General features: G+C 50.9%; 1 protein-coding gene across 5 annotated transcripts in view; it reads left to right on the forward strand.

The window, feature by feature from the left end:
• The window catches only part of LOC147017777 (alpha-mannosidase 2x-like), a 272,410-nt gene that overhangs the window by 236,661 nt on the left and 24,877 nt on the right, over positions 1-10,872 (forward strand). The window lies entirely within an intron of this gene.

The following is a 10,872-nucleotide window of genomic DNA, read 5'->3' on the forward strand; positions in this document are numbered from 1 at the left end:
CGGTTGTGGTGAAGCGGCGTTGTGGTTGGTGGTTGATGTTGTGGTTGTGGTGGTAATCATGGCGGGTGGTCCAAAATAAAGATAGTAAAAGAAAAACGGCTATCCTGAAGAGTCGCAGCTCGCATAAATGACATGTATTCCCACGAGACAACGGGTTTGGGCCTAACTACACATGCACTTACCGAGATACCTCACCTAAGGGACCTGAATGGTGGTTTGCGAATTTGGTAACCACAACACTACCCCCTCCCCTTTTTATAGACTCGTCCCGAGTCGTCAAATTTTCGTGTGCCATCATGTGTAGTTTTCCCCTAGTACATTTTACCTACGGATCCCTGAGTGCGACATTCATGGTATTCGTGTCCCCAAAATAAATAACCTGAGGGCTGCGTAACTACCTAAACAAACTCACTCACACGGACGACTTAAATAAAATTGCCGGCGCTAGACAGACATGCCGGGGGCGCACTCATATTTACAGTACATCTTACCTTAACTTACAAATTTTACACTAAACCATGGCCCAGGATCACTGAACTCTGCAAAAGAAAACAGTTAGCAGGGAGCCAGGCTGCCCGCATGCAGTCTCTGGCTCAAAACAATGCAGGTGACAGGGAACGTGGCTGGCTGCTCACGCGCAGTCCAAGGCCTTCCCTTTTGAACTGAACGCAGTGAACCACAACGGTGCATGGGCTGCACAAACACAGTCTCCGTGCCAGCTCAAGTGGCACACGCAATGAGCACAACGAATGAATGGATGAATGGATGGACGCAAAACACGGTGCACGGGCTGCCACTGCAGGCCCGTGTTGTAGCTGCCAACAGGGCAGTTCTCGCAGCTTGCAAACTGTTGCCTTGATCCTGGCACACATGGAAATGAACAGGGGGGGGCAAAGCAAAAATTGAACGGGGGCTGGTGAACAGGGGCAGTGGGCATGGCATGGCAAAGGCAGCAGGCAAACACAGCCCGCAGAAGAAGGCCGCTGTAGGCAAACACAGCCGGCAGATGAACTGGCCGGCACAGGCCTTGAAGAAAAACAGCCAGCAGATGAAGTGGGCCGGCACAGGCCTTGCAGCACAGCAGCTGCAGACGATCCAGCCGGCACAGACCTTGCAGCAAAATAACAGCTGCCGATGAAGTTGGCCGGCCTCCGCCTCGAAGAAAAACACGGCCAGCCGATGGAGTTGGCTAGCCTTTGCCGTTCAGTGGAGGTTGGTGGAGGGAGTGCGGTGGTGCTGGCCACTTGGAAGGCAGGCTTGGACCTACCTACCTGTCTCCCTCCCAACCTATCGCCTTTGCCTGTCACTGTACATACCCACTCCCTTAATTTGTCAAACCCCAATTTAGCCCCAACTTAATTTTTTTTTTTTTTTTTTTTTTTTTACTCCCCCACTATAAATCGTCCCCTAACCCCCTTTATCGTCCTTGTTCGGCTAACCTATTCTGTCACCTAGCCTACTCCCAACCCCTACGTTCCCTTCCCAGAGGGGAACAAGGGAGAGCTAACGTCCTGTGTCGAGGCCCAACGAAGCCTCAGAATGGCCTCCCCAGAGTTCGGCGATCTTAACACCAAGTGGGTCCAGCGGCCCACAACGACAGCGAGGGGATGGATGGTGCGGAGGGGTACATCTCCTAATCTACCCTAACCATTTAACTGTTAAACTACCCCGGGGCTTTCAACAAGCGCCTCTCGCTTAAACTATTGGTTCTAACAACCCAGATTCCCGTCGCCTGTGTTGGTGTCCTTACAATTTCGGGCCTCGCCCCCAATTTTCTCTCCGTGCCCTCACACGGTCTCCTGGCTGGGACACGTGGCTCCCTTTGGCAGGCACGACCCTCTGCCGAATCTCCCGCTATGGCACCCCCGGGCACTACACTGCCTCCGAGCCTACCAGCTCCCTAACACCGGGGAGTGCCCCCATGGCACCTCCCTGAAACGCACACGTGGCAGGCCGGCCTCCCGGGCCCCTTTCCGAGGGTCACCCGTGCCCACAACACTGCCCACGCGGCTAATGGCGCCCCGGGCCCCCGCACCAAGCAGGCGCACCCGTGCCCACTACGCTATCCCGGCCCCCCATGGGCCCTTGGCCTACCGCGGCCGACTAGCCTGGTGCCCGGGGTACCCACTCAGCGATACTCACCTTTCGCAGCCACGCTCCCAAGCCCGTCAACAGGGCTCCTGCACCCCTCCAAATGGGTCTCGAGCCTACTTTCCCACCAACCACAAAACGACCTCCATTTTTCAATTTGACTAACCCAGCTAACTCACTTTACTCTGACCCCGGGGTCCCTTGGGCGGGAGTCACTCCTCCCCCCAATCACTCATCGCACCATGCATTCCCCACTCACTCCACACACACAGACCCGCTGGCCTCACTCACTCACCATGTACTCACCTCTCAACTCTTCAACACACACACCACTGAACTCTGCCATCCTTCTAACTACATCCCCTAACTAACTCGTGCTCCCACGTCGTCCCTTAAACTAGTAGCACGTTCCTTTTAACACTACGTAGCTAAGCTACGTCCCCTCTACACATCCACAAGTCTGTCACTGTCCTCAAATGTCCCATTTTATTTCCCAACCTAAATCTGGCTACAATCCCTCTAACTAATCCATTCCACGGACTCCATGAGGACTTACCCCTGCCCCATGAAGTCGGTCTAACTAAGCTAACCCTTCCCCCTAACTAGTTTCCATCCTGTGCCCAGGTCAAGGGGGTCTTCCACCCCTTGCCCAGGAATCCTGTGTACCCGAAAGTGAGGCTTGTTCTTCCCTTTTTTTTTTTTTCTTTACATGCGCAGCGCCAGCGCGGCAACTCAGAGCTCGCGCACTATGCACCTGCCCGTGACGTCATGCAGCTGCACGTGTTCCTCGTCCCTCCTTGGACGGTACCATCCGGCAGAGATACCCCTCCTGCCGGATTCCAACCCCACGTGCAGCCATGGCGTCACCGTGCGCATAAAAAAAAACACAAGCTCCACGTCTCGAGGGGTTCCCCACGCGAACACATGTGCTTTGCCCGTTGGAGCTGAACACACACGATCGCGTGGAGAACCCGTCCGGTCCAAATCCGTTTACCTGCCTAAACTTTGTCCGTCCGCGGGATCGGCAAATCCACCGCGTGCGTTTCCGGACCGGGACTTCACTCTCGCAAGCGAGCACGTGGTGGTCTCGTGCGTTGCACAGCACGAACCGCGTGCTCACTGCTGGGTGAACCCGGCACGGTCCCCGAAACAACTACAGCCGCTACTCGGCTTTCTTTCCTCCCATGTCGCCGTCTCCGTCTCCATTCAACACACGCATACCTGCGTGTTACGACGCACACAGTCCACTCCATCACATTCACACGGGGAGACGCGGCTGCGTGCTCCCGCATGCCAACCGACATCTCCCTTACATACTGCTCTCTCACACACACGGTCTCCCTTGCACTCGGCCGTTCACTCACGCGTGCCTCACTACTCACACAAACCATACTACTCACACGTGGTGCTCCATTCACTCGCGCGGGGGCACTCACCCGCGGTTCCTCACCCACACACGCGAGGGCACTCAACGGTGCCTCATCCACACACCGTGCCTCACTCATACACGCGGGGGCACTTAACCGCGGTGCCTCATCCACACACGCGGGGGCACTCACCCGCGGTTCCTCACTCATACTGGCCGTTTCACTCACACACACGGCCTCTTCCACACACGGTTCCTCATCCACACACGGTGCCTCATCCAAACACGGCGTGCTGGGAAGCACGCACTCCAGCACCATCGCCACCACACCACTCACACACGGGGTCGCTTCCACACACGGGGACGCACTCACACCTTGCACCACACACACAGGGACAACCACACTGGGCATTCGTGTCCCCACAAGGGTCTCCGGGGCCTCTATACCCCCAAGCTCTCCGTGCACCCGTCCACAGCACTCCTCCCCTCAACCTCGCGAAGCACGACCGAACTCACCTGGTCGTGATCCGCCTCAAGGGGGCAGACTCCCTCCCCTCGTTCCTGGAGGAGGCCATCCAGCTGCTCGCACTGGTCCTCCACCCAGTCCGCCAGCTCACCCCCATTATCCTCCACTACCTCCGTGTGTGTGTGTGCGTCACTTACCCCGTCTTCCTCGTGTAGTCTTTCCTCTATTTTTTCTATCTCCCGTGTCTCTCCCAACTCTTCACCCTTTACCTCCCTTGTCTCAACTATTATTTCCTTTGTCACGGCCTTCATGCCCGCCTGCAGGCATCGGCCCATGTTCTGCGTCTCACCCCGGAACTTTTTCATCTCTTCCCTCATTTGCTGTGTATTCGCATCCATCGTCGTTTTCACTTCATTTGTATTTGTATCCATCTTTTCGTTCATGCCTTTCATTTCCGCATTCATTTGTGCCAGCATGGTGAATAGCTGGGCCATGTCGGATGCACTCAAGTGAGCCGTTTCGGCAGGGGTTGGGGGAGGGTCTTGGTGGAGAGGGGGGGGGAGGTGTCATACACCGCGGCCGCTGCCGCACCCACCTCGGGCCCTGGGTTCAGTTGGGCGAGTCCGTGTTCCTGCACAATCAACATTTCCTGCTCGGGGATTCCATCCTGGACCATGGATTCTACATTACTACACATATACATTTCTAATACCCCCGGCTCCCGATCGCCTTGAGACGCCATCTTGCTTCTCGTGAAGGGTTAATTTAACTCGCTCGTAATTTGGAGGGAATCGGGGGTCGCTTCTCTCACCCCTGGACCGATTCCCGTGAATTTAATTGGAGACAGGAGAGCCTGTTGTCCCGCTCTCCAATACCAGTGCCGCGAGGAGGGCGATGAATTTGTATCCCACTCCTGACACCAGTGTTGCGGTTTTCGCGCCCGCCGGCGTGCGACGGCCACGTAACTCGAATCGCGGCACGTCGCCCACCGGACGGACAATCCAGTCGTGACCCTCTCGGACTAACGCCGGGAACCAGTCACGGGTGGACCTTTCGGTCTCACCGCGATCGAGCCAATCAGCCCCCGCGTGGGATAGGGTTGCTCGCCAAATTCGACCTACCTAAGTACCCACGCGGAGGGTAGACCGGGCGATCGCACCTCGCCGCAGGTCGACTTCGGACACGGGCCACTTAAGCGACCCGTTCCGTACTATCGGGATAACCGAGCGGTGTTATCGTCGACCTCGACGGTTTGATTAATTATCGGGCGTATTCAGCCCACTACCAACCCTTTACGTGAAGCAAGATGGGGATTCAATAGAGGAAAAGACGAAGCGAAGCGGGAGAACAGTTCAACAATAAAGCACATTTATTCGCGGCACACGGGAAGCACACAAATACAATTCCACCAAAAGCACACAAAAAAAAGAAAACACAATTCCATTTACACAAAAAGCAAATGTAAAAGCGAAAACAATGCAGAGCTAATACCGACTACCGAGCACACGGCAACACTTATACAATTCTACTTCACAGACGGCGCCGACAACACATACCCAAAACCAAGGAAAAGAAATACCCTCAAGAATGAGGCGGGCCTGAGGCCGAGACCGGGTCGCGCCTACCCGTCTGGTGATGAGACGCGGAGCGGCCATGGCGCCGCACTCCGCGGGCCTCGCGGACAGTTCCTGGCAGGGGGTGGGAAAAAGGGGCCCCCTTGGTCGCACTATCTCAGCGCGGGGGGAAACAGGAGGGGGTTGCTGATGCTCGGGGTATAGAGGATCTTTATTATCCCTGGTGTGCGTCTCCACCTCGGCCAGGTCGCGCTGCCGGCCTCCCTCGGGCGTGCAGCTCCTGGCACCGACGCGAGCACCCCCTCGTCTGCCTTCGCCGCTGCCGCCTCTCCGCCTCTGGACTCTCCACCCTGGACTCTTCTTTGGGCTCCCCTCGTTCGACTCTCTTCAGCTTCTCCAGCTACTGCAGGCTTCGGGCTCCAGACTTCCACACTCGTCCCCTCCGTTCCGACTCCTTCTCGTTCTGCTGACTGACGAACACCGTCCTTTTATCCCCCCGTAGCTTCGCCTTTGACCCCCTCCCTTTGACCTTTCACCTCGCTCCCCATTGGCCCGAGAAAAAGTGGGCGTGAAGGCTTTTTGATCCACAAATTTGCATATATCGATCGTTCTGGAGGCGGGGCCAAATCGCCCCTCGCTCACCGATTGGACAGCAAAAAGTGGGCGTGTGTCGTTTTTGATCCGTTTTTGAAGCACAAAATCCGTGATTTTGTACACGCTGTTCAACGTGCGCCCTGCACGAGTCCAACACCGGCACCCACAGCGGGGCAAGAACGGTGGCGATGCTACGGTTGCGAGGTGTGACGTGAAGGTCGTGGCGGTTGTGGTGAAGCGGCGTTGTGGTTGGTGGTTGATGTTGTGGTTGTGGTGGTAATCATGGCGGGTGGTCCAAAATAAAGATAGTAAAAGAAAAACGGCTATCCTGAAGAGTCGCAGCTCGCATAAATGACATGTATTCCCACTAGACAACGGGTTTGGGCCTAACTACACATGCACTTACCGAGATACCTCACCTAAGGGACCTGAATGGTGGTTTGCGAATTTGGTAACCACAACAATATATATGTATATGTATGTATGTATATGTATGTATATATATATATATATATATATGTATATGTATGTATGTATATGTATGTATGTATATGTATGTATATATATATATATATATATATATGTATATATGTATGTATATATATATATATATATATATATATATATATATATATATGTATGTATATGTATGTATATATGTATGTATATATATATATATATATATATATATGTATATTTATATATATATATATATATATATATGTATGTATATATATGTAATGTATGTATATGTATGTATATATATCTATATATATATATATATATATATATATATATATACATATGTATGTATATATATGTATATTTATATATATGTATGTATATATATGTATATTTATATATATGTATGTATATGTATGTATATTTATATATATATATATGTATGTATATATATGTATATTTATATATATGTATATGTATGTATATATATATATATATATATATGTATGTATATATATATATATATGTATATATATATATATATATATATATATATATATGTATTTGTATGTATATATATATATATATATATATATATCTGTATATATATATATATATATATATATATATATATATATATATATATATATATATATATATATATATATATATATATATATATATGTTGTTGTCGAATTCCGCACGCCGGCGTGCGGACGACCGCTTTTAGCCAATGGCGGTCGCTCTCGCCCACCGAACGGACAATCTAGTCGCAGCTTTCCGGATCAAACGCCGAAATCCCACTACGGGTGTGTTTTGAGCACACCACAACCTAGTCAACATTCTACCCGCGCTACAGGGTCAATTGCCGAATTGTCGATATACCTAATTAATCTCGCGGGCAGACTACCGAGAGACTGTACCTCAGCGGGGCCGCTTTGAAACGAGCCGCTTAAGCAGCTCACTTCGTTTTGGGATAACCGAGCGGGGTATTATCGCGAGGCCCCGTTGGACCCGATTCTATTATCGGCTATTTAAAAACCAACTATATTCCGAATGCAGAACGGCAGCTCAATTAAGGGAAGAGGACGCAACGAACGGGTTAACATTCACACAAGCACATTTATTTGTGTGCTCGTCTTTCACCCCGTCCAATTCACCCTCTATCTCCCGTGTCTCTGTTATCATTTCAGTTAATTCCTGCGTCTCCCTTCGTATCTCTGTCCATTCCGTCACCTCGTTCATTATCTCCCTCGTTTCTACGTGTCTCGTGCACGTCGCAGTCACCCCATTTAATTTTTCCCTCTGTGTCACCGTCACTTTCTCTGTCACCTGCACGAGTCTCGTCTTACACGTCTCCCGTATTATTTTGTCCTCCACTGCAGGGCCGACACAATCCGCACTCTCCCTCAGCTCGCTCGCTCCAGCACATGGCGCCACCATTTTGTGCTCCGTCGTCAGAGTTTCGTCGCACGCAATTGCCATTATGCCCGCCTGCAGGCATCGCCCCTCGCGCTGCATCTCACCCCGCAGTGTTTGCATATTTTCATCCATTCTATTTTCCATTTTGCATGCATTCGTATCCATTTTGTTTCCCATTTAGTTTATCGCTTGTAAAATGACCAATAGCTGGCTCGTGTCAGGTGGCCCTGTGGCAGTCGCTTCGTCATTATCAGGCGCGGATATGCCGGGGAGTGGAAAGGGATTTTGACGGAGGAGGGAAGGGGGGGGTGTCATACACCACGGCCTCCGCCGTTGCGCCCATTTCAGACTCTGGGTTCGTTTGTGGGGGATGTTCAACCTGCATAGGAATGTCCTGCACGGGGATTTCGTCCTGAGCCATGGATTCTACTATTTCTAAATCCATTCCGAATCCCTCCTGCCACTGTTCGCCTTGAACCGCCATTCTGCGTATCGGAACAATTTATACGCTCGTAATTTAATGGAACCGGTGGGTCGCCTCGCACACCCTTGATCCGGTTCCGTTAATTTCGTTTGGAGACGGGATAGTTTGTTTCCCGCTCGCTGGCACCAGTGTTGTAGATTTCCACCCGCCGGCATGCGGACGATCACTTTTAGCCAATGGCGGTCACTCTCACCCACCGAACGGACAATCTAGTCGCCACTTTCCGGATCAAATGCCGAAATCCCGCTACGGGTGTGTTTTGAGCACACCACAGCCTCGTCAACATTCTACCCGCTACAGGGTCAATCGCCGAATTGTCGATATACCTAATTAATCGCGTGCGCAGACTACCGAGAGACTGTACCTCAATGGGGCCTCTTGGAAACGAGCCGCTTAAGCAGCTCGCTTCGTTTTGGGATAACCGAGCGGGGTATTATCGCGAGGCCCCGTTGGACCCGATTCTACTATCGGCTATTTAAAAACCAACTATATTCCGAACGCAGAACGGCAGCTCAATTAAGGGAAGAGGACGCAACGAAAGGGTTAACATTCACACAAGCACATTTATCTGCAATGGCACGTATGCAGGCATGCACGTAATCAGGTGAGGCAATCAAAAGCAATACACTGTACAAGCACGTAATGAATGGGGGGTAGGGACAAGACGCGAGCAAGAAAAAGAACTACCACCGTTCTATTAATTATATACACTTATACAGTTCCACCTAAAGACATGGCGCCACAACGTTCATTCAAAAGAAACAAAGAAAAACCCCAGGAAAGACGAGGGAGAGACTGGACCTCTTGGGTCTTTATTTCACGGAGCTGTGATGACCGCAGAAGTTCGGCGAGGCCGGGCTGGTTAGCGTCACCTTCGTGGTGCCTCGCTGGGGCGACCTGCGACGTCCCATCCTCACGGCAGCAGTCGTGACCGCAGTCCGGCCCAGGCCTCGTCTGACGGCCTGGTGATTCGGGCCCAGCCGGCAACGCCTCAGAGGAACGAATGGGTCTTTTGCTCTTTCAGAGTTGATGCTCTCTTTAAGAGCCCGTCGTCCCTCAGCGCTGCTCGGACTGTTCCGAAGCCCGATCACCTCGGACCGTTCGATGCTGGCTGGCGACCTCTCTCCGGTTCTCCCCACGTCCCACACACGAACGCGCTGTTCTGCATGGCACGGCTGGCCTGGCTGTGTTCCCAGCTCTGTCTCCTCGGCGAACCCATACCTCCACTGCCCTCCACTGGATTCGAACTTTGCTCTTCAGACCACTCCAAACCCCGACCGACTCGACTCACTTGGCGCTCTGCGCGCTTTGTTATAGGGTTCGTGAGGTGAGGTTTGATCTCCACTCTTTAACCTCTGACCCCCACTGGCTCCGCCCCTCTCAACCACCTGATCCGAATTCCGAGGCGAAGCTTGGGGCGAGCGGACGTGGTAGAGATCATCGACACTGGCGCCAACAAGGGAGAGCGGACGTGGTAGAAATCACCATCGCTGGCAACGAGGAAACCCCCGCGTTTGTTTGCAGCGATCTCGCCATGGCTGGCGCAAAGATGGCGGCGCCCGCGGAGCCGAAGTTGAAGCGATGTTGTTCGTTGTTGGGTATTGGGGGAGATGCGGTTTAGGAGATGGTGGCTGTGGTTGGCGCTGTGGAGAAAGTGGTTGTGGTTGGCGTCGTGGAGGAGGCGGTTGTTGTGGTTAAAATGCGGTTGGCGTTGTGGAGAAGGTGGTTGTTGTGGTTGAAATGCGGTTGGTCCAAAATAACGATAGCAAAAGAAAACGGCTAACTCAAAGATCACAGCCCGGCACACGAATAATTGCCCGTTAAACATCAGTGAGGAAATCTATCTGAACACAGACTTATCGACATAACTCATCTAAAGACCGATATGGTGCTCTGCGAATTTCCACAGCCGTAACTATATATATATATATATATATATATATATATATATATATATATATATATATATATATATATATATATATATATATATATATATATATATATATATATATATATATATATATATATATATATATATATATATATATATATATATATATATACATACATACATACATAGAAACCATCATGTGTTGTATTTGTGCCAAGTACGAATAAAACCAGTCAATACATATCCGAGGTATGGTTGTGGATGCACGGACGGACACAAAAATCAAGACCAAATCCATAAGCCCGTTTTGTGCGAAGTTCAACGGGGGCTAATAAACATAAAACAAACAAGGTTTCATTTTCATTCTTGTGGTTTATCCCAATGTCACTTGTAACATAAATCATTTGTATTCAAAGTCCTGGAAAATGTCATTTTTGGCATGGAAAACTCCTGGAAATTTGGTCTTCCATGGCTTTTTAACCATGCTACACTCTGCAACATTTTCCATCAACAATGTTT

Source organism: Eptatretus burgeri, chromosome 11 (genome assembly GCF_056783735.1).
Source record: "Eptatretus burgeri isolate ZD-2024b chromosome 11, Ebu_testis_v1, whole genome shotgun sequence".
Lineage (NCBI taxonomy): Eukaryota > Metazoa > Chordata > Myxini > Myxiniformes > Myxinidae > Eptatretus > Eptatretus burgeri.